The 26636-nt window shown below is 45.6% G+C and overlaps 1 pseudogene; it reads right to left on the reverse strand.

Annotated features, from left to right (window-relative positions):
- Positions 1–4435: 4435 nt before the first annotated feature.
- LOC147446693 (uncharacterized) lies at positions 4436–24977 on the reverse strand (annotated as a pseudogene).
- Between the last annotated feature and the right edge of the window lie 1659 nt (positions 24978–26636).

Below are 26636 nucleotides of genomic sequence, written 5' to 3' on the forward strand. Positions count from 1 at the left end.
GAATGATAGGAAGAACCTTTGCAGGGATAAATTTTCCTTGTGTGTCCTCCCTGTACCTGCTTGATCCACAATTGGGACACTGTTCCAAATTTGCATACTCATTGTAAAAAAGTATACAATCATTAGGACATACATGTATTTTGTGATAATCCAAGCCTAAATTAGTAAGAAGCTTTCTAGCGGCTGCACGGGTAGGGGACATGTGATTCCCTTCTGGCAATATTTTCTCATTGAGCAACCTGTCGTTACATGAACAAGTTAGCCCCTTGATCAGATTATTAAACTGTAATTTGCACTTTATCATGCTTAGGATACAATGTATTTACCTGAAAAGCTCTGTGACTGGGCCGTCAGACCAACCGTAAACAGACTGCAAATTAAGGATTGCCAACGCGGTACGGAGAACTGAGAATTTTGCACCACTATAAAGCGGCATGCGTGCAAGACTTTGCATCATATGTTTTCAATGATGGGATCCATGTCAAAGAACGCGTCCAACATCTATTTCATCTCTACTTCTTGAAATGCCACGTCAGATATTGGTTGGGAGGACTCAGTTGATGGCTGCTCGTTTGAAAATTGTCTTCTCTGAGATGAAGTTGGAGCAATATCTACTTGCGTAGTTTGACCTTCAGTCTCTAGACCATGAGATCGATAACGCAGATCTTGTAATTGCTCAATCGGAAAGAGATCGTGATTGCGTATGTGTTGGGTGTAGATTTTTTGTTTTCAAAAGATCTGATGCTTGCAATGCGTACAAGGACACATCATCCTATCGTCCATACTTTATCTACCAATGATGCAACAAATAATTAAAACACTCTAGTTGTTATAACTACACACTACTAAGTACATGACAACCTCACATTCTCTAGCCAGATCCGATCCCCGCATACCTTGATCTAGAGGTGCATGGAGATTAGGACCACAAGGTAAGAATCTCGTCTTTATTGTTCAATGACTATATATTAAGGTTCTTGAAGACTCTTGCATGCACTCACCTTCCAGGACTTTTGTAGAATGGCCAAGTGATAGATCTAGAATCTACCTTTTTCACACACTTGATTTGAAATTGCAAGATAATGGATCTAGGAGATATCAATGATTGCATCCACATTTCAAACCTTGGTAGAATGACCAAGTGTTGGATCTTTAATACACTTATCTTCCAAACCTTAGTTAGAATGGACAAGTGGTAGATTCAGGATCTACTCATCTCACAAACTTTATGTAAAAATTCCGAGTGTTAGGATGGCTAAGCGTTGAATGCTCCCAAATTCAAGACATGGTTAGGATTCCCACAACCACCATTCAATACTTGGTTAGGATGGCCAAGTGGTGGATCTATGGCTATCTTTCCTACTAACCTTGTCTAAAATTGATAGGTGGTAGATGTAGGGAAAACCAACCATTGCATCCACCTTGCAAGACTTGATTATAATGGCCAAGTAGTGGATTTTAATTGCACCCACCTTGAAGACTTGGTTAGAATGGTCAGGTGGTGGATCTAAGGTCTATATATCACACACACTTTGTTTAAAATTGCAATGTGGTGATCTACCTCCCAATACTTGATTAGAATGGGCAAGTGATGGATGTTAGATGCATCCACCTTTAAGACTTGGTTAGAATGGCCAAGTGGTGGATCTAAGGTCTATCTATCACACACACCTTGTTTAAAATTGCAAAGTGGTGGATCTAAGAGAAACCCACCATTGCAGCCACCTCCAAAGACTTGGCTAGAATGGGTAAGTGGTAAATGTTGGATGCACCTACATTGGCTGGCCAAGTGTTGGATCTTGGATGCACTCACCCTCCAGGACTTGGCGACAATGAACCAATGGGGAATCTAAGGTCTACCTATTTCACACACTTTATTTGAAATTGCAAGGTGGTGGATCTAGAAGACACCAACAGCGGCATTCACATTTCAATCCTTGGTTATAATAATAGAGTGGTGAATCTTTGATGCACCCACTTTCCAAATCTTAGTTAGAATGGCAAAGTGGTGGATCTAGGATCTACTCATCCCACAAACTTTGTGTAAAATTACAAGTGTTAGAATGACCAAGTTTTGAATGCACCCAACTTTAAGACATAGTTAGAATGCCCAAGTAGTAGATCAAGGATGCACCCACCTACCAATACTTGGTTAGAATGGCGAAGTGATGGATCTACGGTCTATCTTTCCTACAAACACTATTTAAAATTGATAGATGGTGGACGTAGAAAAAACCAACCATTGTATCCACCTTGCAAGACATGGTTAGAATGGCAAAGTAATGGATCATTATTGCAGCCACCCTCAAGACTCGCTTAGGAGAACACCCACAACATCATCAAACTTAAGAGTCTTTGTGTCAGAGATAGAGTTACTTACAGCCATCACAAGTCTCTCCCAACTATCCAGTAGAGACGATGGTGTTAAAGTCGTTTATGTGTTCTACAACTGGACCATTATCTCCCATTTTTAGAATTAACAAGCACTTCATGAAAAATAAATTAATGGATGTCGATGGTTTCTTGTAGAGGTCGTCAAGAGACTTCATCAAGTCCTCTGTGTCTTCACCTCCGAAACGTTGAAGGCCACTGTTGACGCCAAGCTTAGCCGGATTGTTCCTAATGCCTTTCATTCAAGCACAATCCATGCTTCATCTGTCATCATTGCGGGCTTCTTTGCAAGACCGCCTAGTGGCAAATAAAGGTCCTTCTGGTAGAGATAGTCTTCAATCTGCATCTTCCAATGTTGATAGTTTTTTCCGTTGAACTTCTCAATCTTGAGCATACACGATATACGTGGTTCACCCAATGTGGGCTACGTCTACGGGAAAGTAGCCATTCAAAGGCTTTAGTACTTCAAACTATAAGTAGGTTACAAAGAAAATATACCCTTAATCGAACTCCCACCTTGTTTCACTCTCACCACCTCACATGCACCTTGCTTCATCAACTTCACAATGAATTTCGTGTGTATAAGAGGCCTCCTTTTATAAGCCAAAAGGGATGCCCTCTCTCATGAGAAGCAACCGTGTGTGTAGCCACCCTTGTGTAGACAAGTCCAAGTTGGACTCTCCAATGCGCCCATGTGTTGTTGCCCTTGAGAAGACAAGTCCGCCTAGAGATTGACCACCGGCCACTGAATTTGGTCCCTTGCCAAAGACTTCCGCCCACCGGCCACCGACCATTGACTTCCGTCAACTGATGAATCGATCGACCAACCGATCGACCGATTTTCGATCACTTTCCGATCGCCATCCAAAGAGAATATTCCAACAAGGCGTAAATTTATTGTTTTCCAACGAATGATTTTTCTTACGCACGATGGCTTCTCCTCATAATGGGGGCCTTGCAAATGTGTGTTTTTAAAACTAAAAGTTATAGGGGTAAATTAGGCTTCATACTTAACAAAAAGTAGAGAGCGACATGTTTTTATATAGCTCGATAACCATCCTTTTCTTCTAGATAAATTGAAAGAGAAGTGTGCAATATCAACAAGAAGCATCCCAAGTTAGAGTTGTTCTTCTGTGATTCCTTGCACTACATTTAGAATGTGTGGTTATACAAATTTTTGACACTCTTCTACATTGAACATTTTAAAGTGCTTCAACAGATTCCTTGGCCATCGCCTTGAATGCAAAATAATCTTTGGAATGGCATCTGTAACCTCTTTAACAGCATTGTAAATGTCACGCGCCTCATTGGTGTAGTAGCAAATGAGATGAGCTTTTTGATGTACTTCTGAAATAAGTTTAGAGATAGTACATGCATAGTATCATATACTAAGTCTTTAGACAGGTCGAATCCACATAAGTGATACAGTCTCCAAAGAATGGATTGCCCATACAAACCTACATCCCAGAGTATATCTTCCTTGCCTTCTTTAGTAGGGGATTGTTTGGCTCGTCTGATTGCTGACCACATTTCTTCTACATGGAGACCTTCGGGAGGATGTCTAGCTTGAAATATGTTATTATCATACACATATCTTGACCCAGTCGCATCTTGCTCAAGTGATGCATGTGCTTTACACCATCAACAAAAGCTCTTTCCGCAATCTTTGAATTGTCCTAGCTTACATAGAGATGGATGGTCCCTAGTGCATATCATTATGATTCCTCGTAGATTTGTTGTTTCATTTTGGAAGTCCTTGATGAATACGACTTTTACTATAGGCATAGTTAGCTTCGAAACCATCCAAAAATAAGCTTTTTAAATCCAAAAGCAAGGGTTTTAGGAAACAAGAGAGAATATCTCCATGCTTCGTCTCCAACTCTTTGTTTGATAGGGGAAGAAACAATACTGGAATAGAACCAAGAGTAGATTGTTTCCCTCTATTCAAGACAGTGACCTCCACTATTGCACTATCTTTATAGTTGTTGATGTTGCTTGAAATTCTTTCCAATGCAAAAGAAGAGAAAAATTGCTTGGGTCTCTTTTAGTAAGCTCTCTCTCCCCCCAATTTTTTTTTTATACATTTTCCACAGACATACTCGTAGGCTTGTATATCCTCATTCCAACTACTGGGAAGCTCTTTGCTTGACAAACACTTGGGAAATGCTCGATATATCATCTTGCACTTGTCGTTTTGACAAACAACTGGAGCCTCCTAAAAAGCATCAGGATTCCAAAAGTCCTGATAAATCCGCATCTTCTCTCTGTCACATACTTCTTGAATGAAGTCAAGATGTTGAGAGAGATCCTTACCCAACCACCGTTCTTGAGCTCTCTACATGCTTAAGAAATCATGACAATATTCTTCACTTTGATAGAGACATCTCAATTGATCTATCAATGATGTGTATAAAAATGGAATCGTCTCCTTTTTGCTTTTGCTGCACTTTGAACATTTTTCACAACATATAAGAAAATCCCGCTAACGATGTCTTGATTAGGCTCCATCAATGCAAACACACATGGAGGTGTCTCTATTTGCATCCTCTTTGCTAGGTGGAAAGACTTGCCATTCATATGGATGACTTTCGCTGCCAAGACATAGTTTCCATTCCTAAGGGATGACCATACCTTTGTCTTTGTAGAACTTTTTTTTTTTCTGAGAAAAAGATCCTTCTATTAGTTATTGAAACTGCCCATAGGGCTACAACCACCTCTTCAAGAGAGGGCTACAACAACCATGGTGGGAGACTCTCCCAATGAAAAAACCAGCATATGTACAATGGGGCTAAATCAAGAAATGGGGGTAGGGAAAAGCCACACAGGTGGTCGGTAGTGCCATCTGAGTACACCCTGGATCATGGTGTAGAAAGGCCCAGGACGCCAAAGTGGAAGGAAAGCCTCTCTGCGCTCCTGCATGCGGTCGGAGCTACCCTGTAATCCCTCGAATTGTCCTCTGAGAGTGTGAATCAGCTCTAGCCAAAAATCGCGAACAATCTTTGCTAGTGGTACATGGCGAGCCTCAAAGATGCGGAAGCAATGGGCCCGCCAGATCAACCAGAGTGTCTGTTAACCCTCACAGCACACGGACACCCTATGATCTATAAACGTTGTATTATTTAGAGTCAGGTACCGGGCTTGTCGGACCAATAGGAACAGGGTAAGGGTGATCGCCGATGACAGGCGTACTCTAACTGGAATATTCAAGGAGTTAGTTGGCTAAGTAAGGGCGCCCAAGTGTGAATGGGGTGAGCTCATATAAAAGCCACTAAACCTAATTTTTACTCATTCTCTCATTGTGCAATAGAAGCCGCTCTTGCTCCATCTCCACCTTCTCCTTCACCATCTCCTTGTGTGTGTGTGTGTGTGTACGTGTGAGAGAGAGTGTGAGAGTGTGTGTGTGATCGAGTGTTGCGGCGACACGACGGCGGCGAGGCGGTTGAGCGCGGCGTAGCGGCGTCTCCCTCTTCTTCGCGGCGCGGGAATCCTTCATTCGCAACTACGCAGGAAGGTGAGTGACACACCATTCTTCCTTGTGAGCTTGTCTGTTGTATGACTGTGTGCTAGGAGCCTTTGTGGCTCGCACACGGCGCGTAGCAAGTCCCTAGCCGTGACATTTTTGGCGCCGCTGCCGGGGAGCTGCTGTGCGTGAAGCTCCAATGGCGACCTGTAAATTGTATTGAAGCTATATTTTATGTAGGAAAGGCGCGGCTTAAGTTTGATTATTGTTGTCATGCAAGAACAGTAGAGAAAGACACAATGTTGTTGACTGCATCCAAGTTTTCTGTGTTCTGTTAAGCTCTGTTTTGCTAGTTCTATTAAGCTCAGATTTCAGCTTACACAGTTAGCATTTCTTGTGTTTCTGCGTTTTCTGCATTTTCTGGTTTGCACTGCACAGTTCTGTCAAGTTTCAATTTTCTGCATTTTCTGTGTTTTCTGGTTTGTGCACAGTTAGTTAATTAAGTAGGTTAGTAATTAGGTGAACCACTGATTAGCAAGTCAGTAGGTAGGTGAGACAGTAAATAGTTAGGTGAGGTCAACGCGCACCAAAACGCGTACCAAATAATATCCAAAATAAATAAATAAATAAATTTAAAAAAAATTAAAAAATAATTTTTTCGAAAAATAAAAACGTGAGTGAGGGGGAGGTTATAAAAACGGACGGGTTGGTTTGTATAAAAGTGAGATCGGGATCATTTGACCCAATCCCAATCCCAATCCCAAGCCCAGGCCCAGGCTCTGTCTTATGATATAGGGTAGTCTCACTCCTATATATATAGGCTAGACTCACAAGGAGGGAGTGAGGAATGTGGGATAAGTCCTACACTCTCCTCTCCTTCATTGCACACTAGGACTTGCTATTTGGAGCCTAGTTCCCTAGCTAGGAAAAGACTGTTTCGGGCTTTTCAGGAGCAAAATAGAACCAAACGGTGGGCTGTAAAGCACAGCGCGTCCCTCCTAGCGATACGCTCGTTTCGAGCTATCACACGGCCCATTCCACGACACGCTCTAAAAAATCTAGCAAAAAAACAAACAAAAAACACGCAAAAAACTAGTCACAAGGCCTCCTAGAGCAGCTTTTTGACACCTTAGGGTATCAAAAGCACATGCACTTACGCTCTGGGCGGGTGCTAGAACACGAGCATATTGAGGGTGCCTCTGTTCATACGGACACCCATTACCCATCCACGATAGGCTCTAGACCCTCAGCGGGGACACAAGGTAGCACCACCCAAGACACTAAAATAGCCGCTAGTTATTCCTCCTCCGACTCAGAAATCATGGAAGCATACCCTACCCAAAACACTGAGAGAGAAGGCCATGCACCTCCCGAAGCTCCACAGCCTAGTACTAGTATGTTTAGCCGTTTCATGGAAACATTAGGTAGAGCTACTCGCTCGGAACCTGATGCAAATGAAGCACACGAAGGGGGTGGGGAAGTGGACTCTCCTTTCACATCGCACGTGGACCCCACATCCCCAAAGAGTGTCCATGTGGATATCCTGCCAACTTCTTACCAAGAAGGCCCTGTTGAGCTGCCTCCTTTAGAAGTTCCCTTTAGAGTACCGTTGGTGACAAGTAAAACCACGGGGAGCAACATTGCTTCTACCTCACAAGAAACCGTTAACACGTCGACTCTAGAAGGATTGTTCATTAATGATCATTGGACATACGACCTCCACACTGAGGTGTTGACGGATCTACACTCTGGCCACGCCTACCATGTAGGATGGATAGAGATTGTGCAATCCACCTCTAGTGCCACGAGCATCGAAGATCAAAAGAAAATGATCTGTAATGTTATCCATGGCATTATTCAATCAGAAAGGCAAAACCGAGGGGTAAATATACTATCAACTGGCCCCATGAGATTTCTGGATACGAGCAAGGCTCAACAACCTACTCTATCACAAATGGAGACTCCTCTAATGAGTCCCATGGACCCATCTTACGTCATTTCACCTGGGGTCTCTATGCAATCTGAGCCTCCGAGCGACAACTTTAGCTTCCCTAACTTGGCTCAACCCTCTATTAAGGAAAACACAGTGCTCACTCCAGGGATAGGCCTGACAGAGAATATACCGATGACATCTACGGTTAGCGCAGTGCCACTACCTAGTGTCGTAGTACCTAATATGGGGCCTCGACCGTATGTGCCTCTAGCCCCTTATGCACACATGGCCCCCACACCTCCAATTGTACCACTTGTTTATGCTCCTCGAGTGCCGCTCCCTAGCCCTTATCCGAGTGGACCTATGCCCGGTTATGTTCCATATCCTGCATCATCCACACATATGCCAAGACCGGTACCCGTCCCTCTCCCACATATGATTCCAAGAGTACCTCCACCGGCCCTGCCTCCTCACATAGGTGACCTGGCAGTGTTTGCTCAAACCATAGGTCGATCTATCGCAGAAAATATACTTCATGCATCTGATAGAGAGCCTAGAAGTAAGGTAGTACAAATTGCCAAACTCACGCAAAAATTCAATGGGGACGAAGATGCTAGAAAACACATTGAAGTGTTTGAACAAGTATGTGATTCCTTAGGGGAACGCAACGAACTACATAAGTGCAATGCCTTAAGCTTGACATTAAGTGGGAAGGCTGGAGATTGGTATAGAACCCTAAGGGTGGACGAGAAAACAATCTACCCTACCCTTCGAAGGTTGTTTCTAAAGGAGTACATACGAGAAAGTGTGCTTTGGGGTGTAGCATCTCAGCTACAGAAGACCGAACGTAAGGAAGGAGAGTCAGTAAGGGACTTCATTAGTCGTCTAAAGCACTTAAACTCTCGCTGCCCTGTAAATGAGCGCTTCAACAATAACCAACTGCTTGATCGATTCATTCGAGGGTTGAGGAATGAAGGAATCTATAATGGACTAGTGATTAGAGGTATCACAACCTGGGAAGATGTCACTGCCAATGCAATCCAATTAGAGGACAACTTGATGATAGCAGGCATGAGGGTGTCTACTGACACGAGATCCACTAGCTCACAAGCCATTGAGTATGAACCCATGACTGCAAAGCCCATTGCCAATGAGCCAAAGGTATTTGAGACATTCTTGACAGACCTCACCAAGGCAATCCAAGAGTCTCTTAAGGATAATCGACCCCCTCAAAATAGTCACATGTATCCAAGAAGGGAGCAACAATGGTGTTCCATTTGCTTAGGTCCACATAGCACTAGTGAGTGCCCTACGTTTAGAGTAAAATTTAATGGAAATTGCAACGCATGTGGTAGGTATGGTCACCAAGCTAAGGATTGTTTAATGATCAAACGTATGATGGCAAATAGACCACCTGTAGCCTGGACGGATGCGCCTCGAGCTCCTGTATTGATGCCTGCTCCACCTGTTGAGCAACTACCGCAACACATGGTCCCTAGATCTCAAAATGTTGTACAAGCTACACCGCTACCACCTCCTGTGCTAGGACCGCAACCCCCGCATCCAAGAGTCGCCCCTATGAAACAAGTGGGTTGCGAGCCATCAAATGCTTATGCAGATGGCTGTGAGGAGGAAATAGACACTAGTATTGCCTACGGACTTGATACATTGGAAGAGTGTCCTATATACTACATGGAAGATTGTTGGGGGCAAGTCAAGCCGGTTTATCAAGCTGCTGCTCTTGCATCCAGAGGTCAAAATATCAACACCCAAGCTAGGAGGCCACCTCTTCAATGCTACGAGTGTGGTGGACCACATCGGGCAGCGGAGTGCCCTATTAGGCTACAAAAGACTGCTGCACAGATGCAAATGAATCAAGGGAGCACGTCTGCAACGCCAATACTCACATGTAATCGTTGTGGCATAGATCACTTGATTGCCCAATGCCCCTATAACCCAAATGCGCCTAAAATCACACCCCTAAATTTGGTCGAAATTGCTAGTGTGACATCGCCAATACCACCCGTCGCACCCGCTTATGCGATTACACGGTCCATGCTTGAAGGGCCAGGCCATATCCTCGAAGAGAGAGATACCGCGTCAGTTATCCAAGCAAAGAAAAAGAAGACACGAAGGAAGAGGTCGCAGAATACGGGAAATTCAAAGCCAAGTTCCAAAACAAACATAGGAACAGGAGATGACCCCGTGTATATGAATGACCTCTAGGATGATTCAGATTCAATCGAGACAATGGAGACTAGAACCAATACCACAAAGGGAAAGACCGACAAAGAAAACCGTAACATGGAACCAAATGAAAACCGAATAAGAGAAAACCATAAAGAGCCTCTGAAAACACCACAAGTGTTTCCAAATCCAATCCAAGACCCCCAAGATAAACCGCAAGGGCAAAAAGGGAAGAATCGTAAAAAGAAGATTGGGACGTACCCAAACCTAGTAGACGAGATTGAACAGGTGAAACATCTAAGAGGTTTAGTGGAGGAGACTCAAAGGAAACTAGAACCAGAACCCATGCATGTCAAAATTCATGACACGGTGTTTCCCACGCAAGTTCATCCACCCCACATGAACCATAGACCGTTAGCCATACCTAGTATCATCCAAGAAGGGAGTGAGGACGGGACATCAGAAAGTGAGCATACACCTTTCTTGTTGGAAAGGATGTTTAACGAAGGAATACCTGATCCCATTGAGGAATATGAGATTCCATCCTCACCAGTTCCTAGTCAAGGACCTACACCCTGCAAAATGCCAATGAATGTTGCCAAACTAGTGGACTTCATGTCTTCTGAGGTCCGAACCACGATCATAGCAAAGCTGTATGGAGATCCTGAGTTATTCTTTGCACTTCGAGCATTCCTTAACGGAGAGCTACAAACGGGATTACCGCAGTTTGCGCAACCAAATAGGCCTGACTCGATTATGATTGATGAGTAAAATCATGTGCAATCACTTGACTTAGATGGACACGAGTCTGTGATCGAGGTACCCATTAACGAATTAGGGCAGTATTTTGAAGGCGACGAGTCTAATGCGACCCTACCCATCACTACCAAGGGATTAATTATAAAGGGAATTCTTGATGGTGGTGCGGGAGTTAGCATCGTTACAAAAGATTGTTGGGAATCCATGGGAAAACCCCGCCTCAGTGTTACTAACATTGTGGTAAAGATGGAAAATGGTACCATAGCCAAACCTATGGGGATGCTCAAGGATCTTAAGATCAAAGTTCTAGGACACAAGGTACGACATACGTTCATTGTAATGGATTTCTCTAAACACCTTATGTCATATGAAATGATTTTAGGACGACCATTCATGAGGGAAGCACAAATGGTTCATGATTGGTCTAAAAATCATGTCTATTTGCAATTCCAAGACTCTGTCCTTAGAGTGGATTTGGTGACTGGTAAGGTACACCCCTTGGGGAGTAAAACCATTATTGATCATCGCTCTGACACCACAGTTCACTCGGCCCCACTACAATATTGTTACACTTGTAAGAAGGATACAGACATTGGCCAAGATTCTCCTTACATGGATGTGTTACCGGGTATGACGGAATCAGACAACGTGGACTGGGTACACCTAGCTGCAACCATAGATACCTGGGGAAATAGAGGAACCACTTGGGTCACACCAGAGGGGGAAGAGGTACCACAAATTGCACCTCTGAACATGATAAGTGCCACACATGCATCTTCTAAGGGCAAGGCAATTGTAGACCAATCTGACAGTGACACCGATAGCTCAATAGAAGACTTTGACCAACACGACTCAGACACGGACTCCCAGAGTGAAACGGATTCTGAATCTCATGAATTAGAGAGTGGAGCAAGTTCAGAGTCAAAACATTCGGAAGGACCGAGCACATCAACCGATGATAGCTCCTCCGAGAGTGAAGAGGACACCAACGAGGACTCCTTTAGTGAGCCAGATCTAAATGCAAATCAAAAGCAGGTCTCAAATAAGAAAAAGAAAAACTTTAAGAGGCGTCGATATCGAGCCAATGTACGTGCTAGGATAAAAAAGAAGAGATCCTCAGCAGAATGGCTCAGTTATATAGGAGCATGTGATGCTCATCGAAAATTGGTAGACGATTGGGGTGAATATCTCCAAAATTTTATGTGGTGTAGACCACGACCCCATGACATAGCCCAATTAGAGATCATAGACAAGCCAAAGTTGAGCCGCACTGCAAGGAGGCGTCAAAACCAAGAGTTAGCTCGACAACACAAGAAAGCAGAAATGGAAGCACAGACCAAAGCACAACCAGAATCCACAGACTTGCATCCTGCACCAGAACATTTCAAATCTTACACCACAGGGGAAGCAAAGGTTGTGTACACAAAAGCCCAAAGAATACCTATCGATGGGAATACTGGAATCTATGATGGTCTGACAATAGTTAAAGAAATAGAATTAGCCAACCCTGGTGAAGAATCAAAACCTGTTTTTATTGCCCAAGACCTCACAGAAGTTGAAGAGGCGGTCCTCAAAGAGCTTCTCAAGGAATTCAAGGACATATTCGCTTGGACATACCATGATATGAAAGGTGTTCCACCTTCTGTGGTCCAACATACAATCCCTATGATTAGCACTGCGAAGCCCGTACAACAAAGACCCTACCCGATGAATCCTAAGTACGCAAAGATCATTCAAGAAGAACTAGAAAAGCTTATCAAATGTGGGTTCATATATCCTATTGAACACTCTGAATGGGTGTCTCCAATAGTTATCGTGCCAAAAAAGAATGGGAAACTCAGGGTGTGCGTGGACCTCAAAAAAGTTAATGCAGCTACTAGAAGAGACCATTACCCCCTACCATATTCCGAACATGTACTCGAAAGAGTTGCAGGCAAGGAAGCTTATAGCTTTCTAGATGGGTACTCAGGCTACAACCAAATCACGATAGCGCTAGAGGACCAAGCTAAAACTGCCTTCATCACAGAATTTGGCGTGTTTGCATTTCGTGTGATGGCTTTTGGCTTGACAAATGCCCTTGCTACATTCCAACGATTAATAAACACTGCTTTTAAAGAATAATTGAGAGAGTTTTGTGAAGCTTTCTTAGACGACCTTTGTGTTTACTCTTCTTGGAAAGAACATCTATCATGTTTGCGGAAGGTGTTTGAAAAGTGTAGGTTATATCGTATCTCATTGAACCCGTTCAAATGCCAATTTTGGGTCAAGCATGGAGTTATTTTAGGGCATATAGTATCTAAGAATGGTATCTCAACCGATGAGAGCAAAATTAAAGTGATTCTAAAGTTACCACCACCAACCAATTACAAGCGAGTTCAAAGGTTCATGGGACACGTGGGTTATTATCGACGGTTTATTTTATTTTTCGCTGAGATAGCACGTCCTTTGTACAAGATTCTCATTGAATTTAAATGGACTGAAGAGTGTGACTAGGCCTATGAACAATTGAAGAAAACACTAGCAAGTGCTCCGATTTTAAGGACACCTAACTTGGATGTCATTTTCCATGTGCATATTGATGCATCAAACTTTGCTATTGGGTGTGTTCTCACTCAACCAGGAGAACATAAATTGGACTATCCCATTAGCTTTGCAAGCCGTCAATTGAACGATGCTGAAAGGAACTACACCACTACAGAGCGAGAAGGTTTAGCAATGGTTTATGCAGTAAAGAAATTTCGCTACTACCTTCTGGCAAACAAGTTTGTATTTTATGTGGATCATCAAGGGTTGCTGTATCTGGTAAACAAGCCATGATCCACAGGAAGAATCACACGATGGTTGTTAATTCTTCTGGAGTTTGATTTCACGATTGTAGTGAGATCCGGTAAAAGGCACGTCATGGCTGATCATTTGTCTCGCATACCCAATGGTGAGGCCCCTACAGGAGTTGATGATGAATTACTCAATACTTCCCTATTCATAGTTGAGACTATAGCTGAATGGAGTGAGAACATTGTTAACTTTTTAGTTAATGGTTTTCCACCCAAGGAACTTCGTAAGGATGTCGCTCGAAGGCTAGTAAAAGAATGTGAACCCTATTGTTTGATTGCCGGAACTCTGTATAGACTAGGCAAGGACGATATTCTTAGGCGTTGTGCCCGCGAGGATGAATATTTGTATATCTTGCAAGAAGCACATATGGGCATAGCAGGAGGACATTTTTCAGGAGACCTGACTGCTAGAAAGGTGCTGCAATCAGGCTATTGGTGGCCAACTTTATTTAAGGATGCATCACTTTTTACAAAAGGGTGTGATGAGTGCCAACGTTACAAGACCACACAGCGCAAAGACAGAATGCCCTTACATCCTATTAAAGTAACCCAACCATTTGAAAAATAGGGCTTAGACTTTGTAGGTCCAATTAGTCCTGCAGCTCGCAACACTCAATCTCGATATATTCTAGTTGCTACGGACTATGTAACAAAGTGGGCTGAAGCTAAGGCTTCACAAAAATCTGACGCGAGGACAACAGCTAAGTTTCTTTTTGAGAACATTATCACAAGATTTGGTTGCCCTTTTAAAATTGTTAGTGATAATGCTACCCATTTTATAAATGAGGTAATAAGAGAGCTTACCACGACCTTTATGATATCCCACCATAAGTCTACACCTTATTACCCGCAAGCTAATGGACAAGCCGAGAGCACCAACAAGACTCTAATCTCTAGTTTAACCAAGACGATAGAAGCTCATCGCACTGATTGAGTTAAATAGTGCCTATAGAAAAGTGCTATATAACGCCTTATTGGACACGAGTGCTAAATATAATCTTTATCCTATGGGGTGTCAAAAAATAGTGCCTATGGAAAAGTGCTATATAACGCCTTATTGGACACGGGTGCTAAATATAATCTGATATCCTATGGGGTGTGGTGTCAGTTAGGGAAGCCACCTCTATCTGAGAGTATTATCCAAGTCAAGGGTGTCAACAAGAAAAAAACTACGGTTTTTGGAATCTGGCACACTTCTGTCAGTTATGACAATGGAATTGTAGCCCAAGACTTTTTGGTCATGCCTACTGGAACTATGGAGGGTAATATAAACCTAGGACGCACGTGGATGATAGCCACCAAATGCACTATTGATTGGGGGACTGGGGGTGTCACAACGCAAAAACCAACTCTTATCCCTACCACTCAAGCCATAGTCCCTGAGATATTGCCTAAGGAAATAAAACCCAAGACATTGCATGTCCAGGAGGTTGAACCATACGTTCCCATAGCCCAACTCTCTAGATCTTCAACTGATGTAGTTGAAAGAAAGCTTGAGACACACAAGAACCATCCTAATATAACAAAGAAAGTATACAAGTGGGTCCCTAAAGCTTCTTTAGTAACCATGGCTGATGCTAAAAAACGGAAGCCTCGTAAGAAACGTCCCACTAGCTCCAAGAAATGTAAGAAAACGTGGCACTGGATTCCTAAACGACTATTAAAAGCCCAAGGATACTATAAAGGAAATGATCAAATCTGGGTGCCCAAACGTAAATTGTACTCTTACCTGTCACCTGGCCCATGTAAACCCAATCCTGTGGCTCCAAAACAAATTGAAAATCGTGGAAAGGAAAAAATCACGGAATGCGACACACCTGCTCCAGAGCTAGTTTGGGTACCAAAGAAAGAACGATTTGTTCCACCTAGCTCAGGAACAGGAAAAGCAAATGAAGCTTCTTGCTCTTCATGTAGTTCCTATACGGAAATAGAAGCTTCGACACAACCTCCACCTACCATTGTACATATCCATACAAGCAAGAAAGAGTTTGCACCTCCCGTTGTAGATTCACCACCTCCAATAATGTTGCAAATAAAATCATGGGAGAGTATCTTACCACCCTTGCAACTAGATGAAACACATAGGGTGATCGAAAACTATTGGTTAAAGCCTTTACCCATAACAACTTGGAACAATTGGTTTCAAAAGGTGACGACATCATTCCAAAAAGTATGATCTACCCAAGGAAGGGGGGAGTGTTTGCTGACATCCGTCATTCACTTGCTTCCCTCTCAACCTTCCTCCCTGACCTCTCAATCTCCAATCTTAGGGAATGTATATATAAAGCCTTATACTCACAAAAACAAGATAAAAAAGTAAAAGAGCAAGAGCCATAACGCAAAATAATAAAAACAAATTATGCACAAGAACACGACCCTTGTAATATTTGCACTCTAGCCGTCATCTATTTGCGTGTACAGATATGGCTAGTACGCTTGAGTCATCCACTCCTGCCTTGGGTGAGAGGTACCCTCGTTACTTTTCACAAATTTTTCACATGGTCTTTCCAATGCTTGTATGTGAATGGGATTTGATAGGTACGCTAGCATGTGAGAGGAATTTTGAGGAGTTAGAATGGCTGATACGTCTCTTGACCACGTCTGATCCATACTTAGTAGAGAGCGTTTCTCCCATTGCACAAGCCTACCCTTTTGACCAAGATGACTATAGGCGTCTAATGACCTTCTTAGTAAACATGGACACCTATGATGAAGAAGAAAATTTACATGACTACACGGATGGCACATATGGTCTCATGGATGATGACTTTGTTTATCTCGACGACGAGGATAGGGGTTTAGCCTTAGGGTTTCCTCCCAACCTCTACAATATCCTATTCACTTGACTCTTTAGCAGGAGTGCAAATAATTAGGTTAGGGGGATAGGGGTTTAGCCTTAGGGTTTCCCCCCAACCTCTACAATATCCTATTCACTTGACTCTTTAGGAGGAGTACAATATCCTATTCACTTGACTCTTTAGGAGGAGTGCAAATAATTAGGTTAGGGTTCCTTATGTTTTTTGTTGTGTTCAATAAGTGTTGGTACCTTTTCCCACTAATGTGCCTCCTGGAGGTATTCCTTTTGTTTCCTAGTGTGTACAGGAGCGTGTTGCTATTGATAGGATTTGGACCTACATGGAACCTTTCTCTCGTTCACACTTCAAATCAAGTACGACCATCAACACAAACAGGTGTTTTATGTCCTTTAGCATTGCCCTTATCTTTTTGCATCCATGTTTGTCTGCTTTGATTGTGATTGGTAGCATAATATTCGGCGCATTTGCTTAGTATCAAACATTTAATTCAATGTAATGTTTTGTCATAATCACTTGTCTAGGTTTAAAAATCAAGCAGTCCGACTAAGCTAGTTTGACCAAGCTAGGTATTAGAAATCTTCTCTTAATACCATGGGGAATGCCTTCCTAATACGCAATGGTTACTTAGGTTCTTAATCCGATTTAGGCAGCATTGTGTGAAATGTACTAGGGCTTTCTAGTGGGCTTAACCCTATTAACCTTTAGCTTAAGTATTATAAAGGGAGTTTACTAATGTGATGAGCCTGGGGAGGGTAACAGTGTTATATGACCCCCCAAAGTTACAAAATTAAAATGCTGAAAATGAACAAACAAAAAATCAAAGTGCCACAATGTAAAATTTGAAGCTGGAAGAGAAATCCCTGCTTAAATTGGTACTTCACTCACATGTATCGCCTATGGTACTAGAGCCCTAGAGGTTCCAGTGTGGGCGCTTTTCCTTGAAAAGCAAAAAACCCAAGGCATACAAAATAAGCACACACATCAAAATTGAATCAATTTAACAAGACTTTGGGGGGTCAAAGAAAAGGTAATCAGTCAGGCGATGATTTCATGAGAAATTCCTTTTATCGTAGCTTAACTACAAGGTCTTCTAGGTATAGCCTTTAGTCAACCCTCGAACATCAAATACTTGGCTCTCGCGATTAAACAACTTAATTGACCAGAGAAAATTGAGAAGTTACCCATGGTATTAATAGTCGAGCTCTAGTGCCTTTTGACCGTTAAATTAGCGACCCCGGACTTGTTTAATTTTTTACCTTTACATCTGTTTCTGCATTTGATTATATTGCAATTTAATGTTTATTGTTGACAAATTGTCTAAAATTCTGTTACCAATCAATTTGTCTGTCTAAAATTGCATATGATTTTTAATTGTATATGAGAATGAAATTACTGTGGCAATGTTGTTTGATTTTGCAGTGATTGAAGAAGGCTACACACATCCATGTCAACTGCTCTTCCATCTCGACGAACGAGCTTCAACTGGATAGCTTCTGAGGATGGAATCTACATCAGGAAGGGGGGCATGTTAACCCTCACGGCACACGGACACCCTATGATCTATAAACGTTGTATTATTTAGAGTCAGGTACCGGGCTTGTCGGACCAATAGGAACAGGGTAAGGGTGATCGCCGATGACAGGCGCACTCTAACTGGAATATTCAAGGAGTTAGTTGGCTAAGTATGGGCACCCAAGTGTGAATAAAGTGAGCTCATATAAAAGCCACTAAACCTAATTTTTACTCATTCTCTCATTGTGCAATAGAAGCCGCTCTTGCTCCATCTCCACCTTCTCCTTCACCATCTCCTTGTGTGTGTGTGTGTGTACGTGTGAGAGAGAGTGTGAGAGTGTGTGTGTGATCGAGCATTGCGGCGGCACGACGGCGGCGAGGCGGTTGAGCGCGGCGTAGCGGCGTCTCCCTCTTCTTCGCGGCGCGGGAATCCTTCATTCGCAACTACGCAGGAAGGTGAGTGACACACCATTCTTCCTTGTGAGCTTGTCTGTTGTATGACTGTGTGCTAGGAGCCTTTGTGGCTCGCACACGGCGCGTAGCAAGTCCCTAGCCATGACAGTGTCAGGTCACCGATGAGCTCCCAACACTCCTCTGTCTCACTGCACCACTCATGTGGAGTAAGATTTGTATAGCAGGCTGAAGTGTAGGCCGCCCCTCCTGCATCACTATCATCCTGCTCGTGGAAGATAGCTCAAACTAAAGTGTCGGGCCCGTGAGGGTGGACCAAGCCGCTGCTCCCCAAGTGTATTGTCGAGCCGTGGAGAGAGAAGGCATCAGCCGAAGACCTTGTAGCCACATCTGCTGGGCTGAGGGACAGTCCCAAAGACAGTGACGCTGACTCTCCCACAAGATGGTCACAAGTTGCATATGCGGCGGAGAGACCACTATGCACTAGCCAGCTTCCAATTGTTGTAGGTCTGTGTGCGACCAGCCACCACTGAAACAAGGTGACTCGCCTCGACTGTCTGGAGTCCCACAACCTCTCCCAAAATTCTGCCAAGAACTCAGCTGTGAGACCCTCCTCTTGCCAATGAGGTGTTGCAACGGGGCGGGCCTCTCTCTGTGCTGCTAGTATATGACGTCCCAATCGAACAATGTACTAAAAGAACGGGACTCCTGGGTGGTCTGTAGAAGAGAAGGGATCCCTCCATAGCCACTCACCAGGATCCCAGTGTACTTGTGCCAGTGGACAACACTCCCAAGCCCACATCCTCCAGTGTCCAGTCTCAAGAGCTGCTGGGTCAGGATCTATGACACAAGTCCTCCCACAGATGCCCACTACTCGGATCCTCTGAAAACAGCACTCTACCACCTGCGGGGCCTCTATTGCAACTTGTTGAAGACATCCCCCACCCTGAAGCTCGAAGAAAAGAGCTGGAACAGTCTCTGAGCAGGCCCTGATTGAGATGAAAACCTCTAGTTGTGTGAAGGCTCCCATCCACCAGGGTGCTACTGGCTCGAGAGGCGTGAACCACTCAACTGGAATTGACTCTGAGATGTCCTAGCACAAGCTCTGCATCCCTCTCATGCCCTGTAGCTGGACACCCTGCACCTCCTCTGACAAACTGTGAACTCTAGCCAGTCACCTAAAGAGCACGTTGGAACCGTTGCTATGGGACCCCAGGAAACATGAGGCCGACTACCAACAAGGTGGCCTCTCTGAGTGCTAACCATGGGGTTCCAGACGAGGGGCTGTTGTAGGCGCTCCTCCGTGCACGTAGGCTGTCTCTGCTCGAGTCCACGCTGCTCAAACCAACTCTCTGGTCGAAGGTTGCCAAGGGCCTCCTGCCTGAGGCGCCCTAGCACGAAGCCAATGTAGCAAGAACTCCTTCCAGGGCTCCTCACTTGGAAGAAGTCCTCTGACGATGAAATTCCCAAGAAGGGCTCTGCTTTGCTGTGATGGATCAATGATCCCAAGCCCTCCCTGTGAACAAGGAAGAGTGACGACCTGCCAAGCCACTTTGGCTCGGGCTATCTGAGTGTCACGTCTTGACCAAAGGAAGTTCCTGATTAGCCTCTCTACCTGGCTGATACAAGAACTCGAGAAGATCCAGCAAGAAGTGATGTACCACATTGTCGCCAACAACACCTGGTTGGCAACTACTACTCTGCCAGCCAAAGAAAGTCGTGTTGAGCTCCAATGTAACAACTTTCTCCTGATAGACAGGAGAAGGGGAGCAATCTGCTTCTTGGGAGACAAGTCCAAACCAACCTGACAGCCCAAGTACCGAACTGCAGTCCCTGGGGGGATCCACCTAAAATCCTCTCCTGGCATCCAATCAGGCACAAGAGCACTACCAACCGAGAAAGCCACTGTCTTTCTCCAGTTGATCAGTGCGCCCGATGCACAACAGAAGGTCTCCAGAGCCTGCTCACACCTATGAAGATTGGCCTCCTGGCCATCTAAGTACAAGGCTGAGTCGTCAGCAAACTCAGCGTCCAGTAGCTCATCTCCCCGAATAGGGAGTGCTAAGCCCCGTAGAACAACCTGCTACGACACCAAAAACCTGCTCATCGCCTCCACATAGAACAGAAAGCGGAAGGGGGCAAGAGGACAGCCCTGTCTGATCGAGCGTGTAAGCATGAAGCGATCACCTCTACCTCTTGCCAAGAGTACCTGACTATGAGCTTGTCTGTACAAAGCTGACACCCCTCTGATCCAAGCATTTGAGAAGCCCATCATGCGAAGAGTGCCCTCTAGAAAGTCCTTGTCAACTCTGTCGTATGCCTTCTCAAAATCGAGAAGAAGAAACACAAGGTCCTCACCACGGAGCCGTGCTAGTGCAGAAGCCTCCCAAAAAGTAAAGATGTTGTCAAGAATACTGCGTTTCTTGACAAAACCTGTTTGAGTCCCATGTATAAGGCTCTCTAGAAGTGGATGAATCCTCAAACTCAGAGCCTTAGCCAAAGTTTTGTAGGCTGAGTTGAGAATGCTGATGGGACGCCACTGTTGAATCTCATCCAAGGAGCCACCCTCCTTGGGAATGAGGTAGATCAGGCCCTCACTCATGCTGTCAGACATCACTCCTGTGTGCAAAATGTACTATAAAGCACTACAGAGATCTGGGCCAAGCAGGTCCCAGTACTCCAAGAAAAAACTGGGAGGCAACCAATCCTCACCTGGACAGCTACCACGGGAGAGGCCCCTAAGAGCCGTGTGCAGCTCCTCAAGCTGAAGTGGTAGCTCAAGCCTCTGACGCATCTCCTCAGTCACAAGACAATGCATCTGTGCCCAAACCTGCTCCCTGCATGTATCCTAACGCTTTGACTAGGACTCTGTAGACAGTAACTCACGGTAGAAGTCAGTAGCAACTGCACGCATATCCTCCGGCTCAGAAGTACCTGACCCGTCGGGCCTCCTCAACTGACTGACCTTGGCATGCGAGTGTCGAGGTCCCACTGCCTCAAAGAAAGCACCAGTCACTCTGTCACCCACCTGGGTCCATTGAGATACCTGTCGGTGGAAAGCAAACTCATGTCGCCTCTCCTTTGTGCTAGCAAGCTCCTGTCGAGCCTGATGTAACTGCTCCTCCAACCATGGACTGTCTGGATGCTGCTCCTGCATCCTTTGTAACGAAGCAATGCCCCGTCTGAGACGCTACTCCTCCTCTCTCGCTTTGCAGCCCAGCGAGCCAGAGACTCCTGGAGAAAAAAGAGGCTAATCTGAGCTAGGCCTGAGGCCACTCTGTCAGCAGGAGAATCCTACCTATCCAAGCCCTCTATCCAGAGAGCCTCCACCCGCTCTCTAAGTGCTGATTCCAACAAGACCCTCTCTGCGATGCGAAGCATCGTGCTCCCACTCCTCTTCCACTGTGAGGATCACTGGTGCATGGTTCGAGAAGGAGGTCCCTGCCAGGATGCCCACTGTCCCTCCCAAGTCACTGAAGTGGTCACTAGTGTAGAAGCAATCTATCCGCAATAGATTCACTCCTCCCACTCTGCGGTCCGATCGAGAGAAGGCAAGGCTGTATGGGGGCCTCACAAAACCAGAGTGCTGCCAAACATCCGAAACCCTCAGAGTCATACAAAACCTCTCCCAAGCTACCAGCTCAACTCCATGCACAGTAGCATGGCTACCACCAATCCTGTCAGAAGGGTCCTCCACCATGTTGAAGTCCCCTCCTATGCACTAGTGTTCTACCTGCGGCAAAGACTCAACTATCTATGACCAAAACACTGCACGAGCACTCGCCACATTGGGCGCATAGATGTTCCGGAAACCCACTAGGCCACCCAGAACGTGCATAGTAATCCACTGAGCCCTACCTGACACAATAATCCCTCTGCTCACAATGGCCTACTGCAAAGAGTCTGCAATAGTCATACATATCCCACCCTGGATGCCTCTATGTCTGCAATAGTCATACATATCCTACCCTGGATGCCTCTATGTCCAAAAGCAGCTACCAAAAAGTATCATATCGTCCACGAAAGAGCTGACCACAACGTCTAATGCGGCTCTCACACAGATGGTGCTCCTGAAGCATAAGGAGATCAATCTCTCCTCCCACAAAGCAACGCTGAAGCTCCTGACGCAGTTGGGCCCGCTAACGCTGAAACTGGGGCCGACCTAGTCCCTGCATGTTCCATGAGACGATCCTTATGGGGAGCGAGAGAGAACAGATGCTGCCATAGCAGGTAGACGGGCTATCTTCGAGGCTGGCTTGGATGGGGAGTAATCCACATCCGAGCGTCCTCTAGATGGGCGTGACTGCAAAGAGTGCCTACCCCAAGCCCAAGTAGAGCGAGCCGTACGTAAAGCAATCTCCTCTGTCCAGGAGTCCTCATGAATGTATACATAGCATGACAAGCACTGTGTATCGGAAAAGAAGTAAACCACAATGTGTCTAGATCCTACTGATTCTGGAGGTGTCACCACAAACTTGGCCAATGGCCACAAAGTCTGGAGCATGTCTGTAACTCCTAGTTCTCCCATGTGGTGAGAGAACTCTAGGACCTGTGTGTGCAACCATCCCAACACTGAGTTGAGAGTCCACTCTGTCTGGTCGTTGCCGCCGCAAAGGGGGAAGGAGAAGCCAACTGTTGAGTCCAAGGCCTCTGTCCCCCTAGCGGCAAGGAACAAAACATGGACCTTGAAGTAGGCTGCCTCATGGTCTGCTAAGGGGTCGCCGAGAAAACGAGTGAAGCCGTAGTCGAAGAAGTCCCATCAGCACCGGATGTCAATGCTCGTCAGACCACGAGGGATAGCTGTAAGGAAGATGTCTGTATCTGCAGAGGGGGATGCAAGAAAGGTTGTCCCTCTCTCGCTAAGCGACTCGTGGCAAAAGCGCTGCCAAGAGATCTCCTAGCAACTAGAGAAGGCCCTGCCCCCTGGGTCGACTGTGGAACTGAAGTAGAAGGGGGGGGGGGGGGGGGGGAAGGAGCGGGGGGGAGCGGTGGTGAAGAGGGGCGGGGGGAAGAGGAAGCCAGGGCAACGATGAGGAAGAGGAGGGGAACTCTGGGGGGGGAGGGGCTGTCGAAGGTGAAGCTGGGGTGGAGGCTGGAGCAGAGACCTCATCCTGCTCAAGAGGACCAAAACGGTTCCCCGTGGGAACCCACTGCTGCTGAGTAGGCGCCTGAGGACCACTCTAAGTGTCAGGCTGACGCTGTGGCCCCTGTCATCGTCTACCACGGGCCTGTTGCCATCCCTCCTTCGCTAGAGCCCCAAGTTCAGAGGGTGGCTCTGCCTGTGTGTGATGTGTCTCTGTCTATGTCTGCTGGCTAGCCCTTGCAGGCTTGGGCTGAGGCTGTGGTGTAGGTCGAGGCCTCCTCCGTGGACAGGCCTTCGCTAGATGGCCCATCTATCGGCAAATGAATCACTGGTTCAGGAGGCCCGAATACTCCACACTCTGTGTAAACCATCCCCCACTCACCCGAGGCAGAAGAATAACCTTCGGGAGCATATGAGTATCTCTTACCAAAACGCGAACTGAGGGAATGCCAGCCGCCTTGGCAGCTACTGAAGCTGCCGTGTGAGGTGTCTCCAGGACAGTCCCAATGGCTGAGCCGATCCTGGATAAAAGTAGTAATTACTTCCTCCGCAAACAGACAGAGATGGGGATGTCTGCTTCCTCTACTAGAACATCCGAAGCAGGGTCGAAACCATGTCTCCACTGTCAAAAGTGGGCACGTGTTGCTCGGATGGTCAGTGGACTCATGGCAATGACCTTGGACGCCATCTCGGAGGTCTCAAAATCGATCTGATAGTAACCTCGTCCGAGTATCTGTACGTCCAAGATCTTGCCCACCTTTGCGAGAAGGCGGGCTTGGAGAAGGTCACGCAGCTCTCCTCTGCTGGGTCGGGTGCTGAGAATCTTGCAGATGACAGAAGTCGCCTGCAATTGCTCTACCTCTGCGGCTAGGCTCACTTGCTCTGTCGGCGAAAGAGCAAGTCAAATGGTGGGCTCAGTGGGGTCAGGCGAGGGGGCTTCGGACAAGTCCCTCTGTGGCGGAGCTAGAGCTTCCAACTGTGTCTACTGCTGTGGCGAAAGAACGGGCGACGGAGAGAAACTACAAATGAGTGTGCCGAGCACTGCCCAAAAAAGACAGTGCTGTAAGAACCAATTTGCAGGAGGCTTCGGGGAAAAAGGAAGGAAGCCGGGAGGGGGGAATAGGCGGGGATGTGCGGGTGCCCAAGCGGCAGCGGGCGGGGAGAATGTGGGGGGGCGGGGGGGGGGGGCACGAAACGGAGGCAGCGAGCGGGCTGAAGGGCAGCGCGAAATAGGGGGCGAGCTGGGGCAGCCGGGGGGTAGGCGGGACAGCGAGGGGGCAGCGGGGACTAGCGGGGGCAGGGGCAGGGGCAGGGGGGTTTAGCGATGGCGCTACAGGGAGGAGCGAGCAGCAATAGCGAGCGCAGGTACGATTTCACATTTGTAGAACTTCACTAGTTTAGAGAAGGTACTTAGTGTATTAAAATCATTAAGACTTACATCCCAATAAGACATCTCTCCTAGTCTTCACAAACAGAGTCTAAACCCTCAAATAAGACATCTCTCCTTGCCTTCACAAACAGATCCTAAACCCTCAAATAAGGCATGCATCACATCGTCTTGAAGCTTTATGGAAGCTCAATGGGAATCCATCACATATTGGATTTTGATAATGACAATATTCTTCACTTTTATAGAGACATCTCAATTGATTTATCAAATAAAAATGGCATCGATCATCTCCTTTCTCCTTTTGCTGCACTTTGAATATCTTTCACAACATATAAGGCAATCCCGCTGACGATGTCTTGATTAGACTCCATCAATGCAAACACACATGGAGGTGTCTCTATCAGCATCCTCTTTGCTAGGTGGAAAGACTTGCGATTGATAGGGATGACTTTCGCTACCAAGACATAGTTTCCATTGCAAAAGGATGACCATACCTTTGTCTTTGAAGAGCTTCAGTATTTCAGAGAAGTCACTTGGTATTAAAATCATTCAGACTTCCATCCCAATCATGCTCTCCTTTGCCAAGAGCTTAGCAAGACATCTCTCTCATTGCCTTCACAGCCAGAGCCTAAACCCTCAAATAAGACACGCATCACTACCAATCCATGAGAACTATAGCTAGAGCTTAACAATAGTCTCTACAAATGACTTTCATTCTTAGTGTCGTTAAGAGTACTTAACATAGACCTACATGTCATGCCTCGACTCCATGAAATCATTGGAGAACAGAATTGAAGAGTAGAAGCTGCTTCACTCCTGGGAGCCACTGCTCGACTCGTGCAATTCGATCTCACCGATTGTTGCTACTAACCACAAATACATATTATCCAAGATTGATTGTAGAGAAAGTTCAGCAAGACCTTCAGAGAAATAGGTAGAGTCCTTCGCGGCAGTCAGTTCATCACCAACCCAATCTTACTGATGGAAATTTATAGAAGGTACACCAAACATGGCTGTCAAGTTAGGGGAGCATGTACGTTCGTACATCTGACACACTGAGCTCCCGCTATATTTCACTAATTCCCCTGCAAGCACCGCAAGTTACCATCAAGGCTGGTTGTATTCTTGCTATTGCTGCAATTGAAGAGCAAGAAGATGGTGTTTAGTATTGTTTGCATATAACTATGAGAGATTCAAGAAGGTGGGGAAGTAGTGCGAGAGATTTATACTAGAGGAGCGAGGATGCCACCATGCGGAGGGTGGCGCCGTGGCTACGCCGGCGCACTGGCGCATTGAGAAAAAGTCCCAAGTGAGATTGAAATGAATAGGGTTAGCGTGAGGCTCAGATGCAATGAGGTCGACAATGGCAGGCGAGCCAATTAGCCCCCGTTGCACATCCTGTGTAGGAAAGGCTTTGTTGAATTTTTTCCAAAAGGCTTGCAAGCGTGTGGTAGGGCTACAGTTTGCCACCACAAAATCCGCAGAGTTCTCCAAATTAACACTCCACCGAGCCAGAGCTCATGTTGTTGTCGTTGCAAGCGGCCTGAACTAATTGCATGATCGGCCAGTATAGATCGTCGACAATTACACCAGCTACGAGCATCATCGACATCACCTCCGATATTGCAGCCATCTGCGCCATCGTCACGACAATAACCAGTTAGCAAAACTCTCTGTAATGCAAAAATACATCTTTTACAACATGCAACAGTCCTGAAGAGGCCTTGATAGTTTTTTCTATAGTCCCGAGCAAGGTGCACAAAAAGCTCGTGCTTCTATCAAATTGTCAGTGAGCCACTATTTTAGAAGCATGGGATACTTTGTTTAACAAATTAAAATCAAGTCCAAAACCAATTATAG

Source organism: Adiantum capillus-veneris, chromosome 12, assembly GCF_014529385.1.
Source record: "Adiantum capillus-veneris isolate H3 chromosome 12, ASM1452938v2, whole genome shotgun sequence".
Lineage (NCBI taxonomy): Eukaryota > Viridiplantae > Streptophyta > Polypodiopsida > Polypodiales > Pteridaceae > Adiantum > Adiantum capillus-veneris.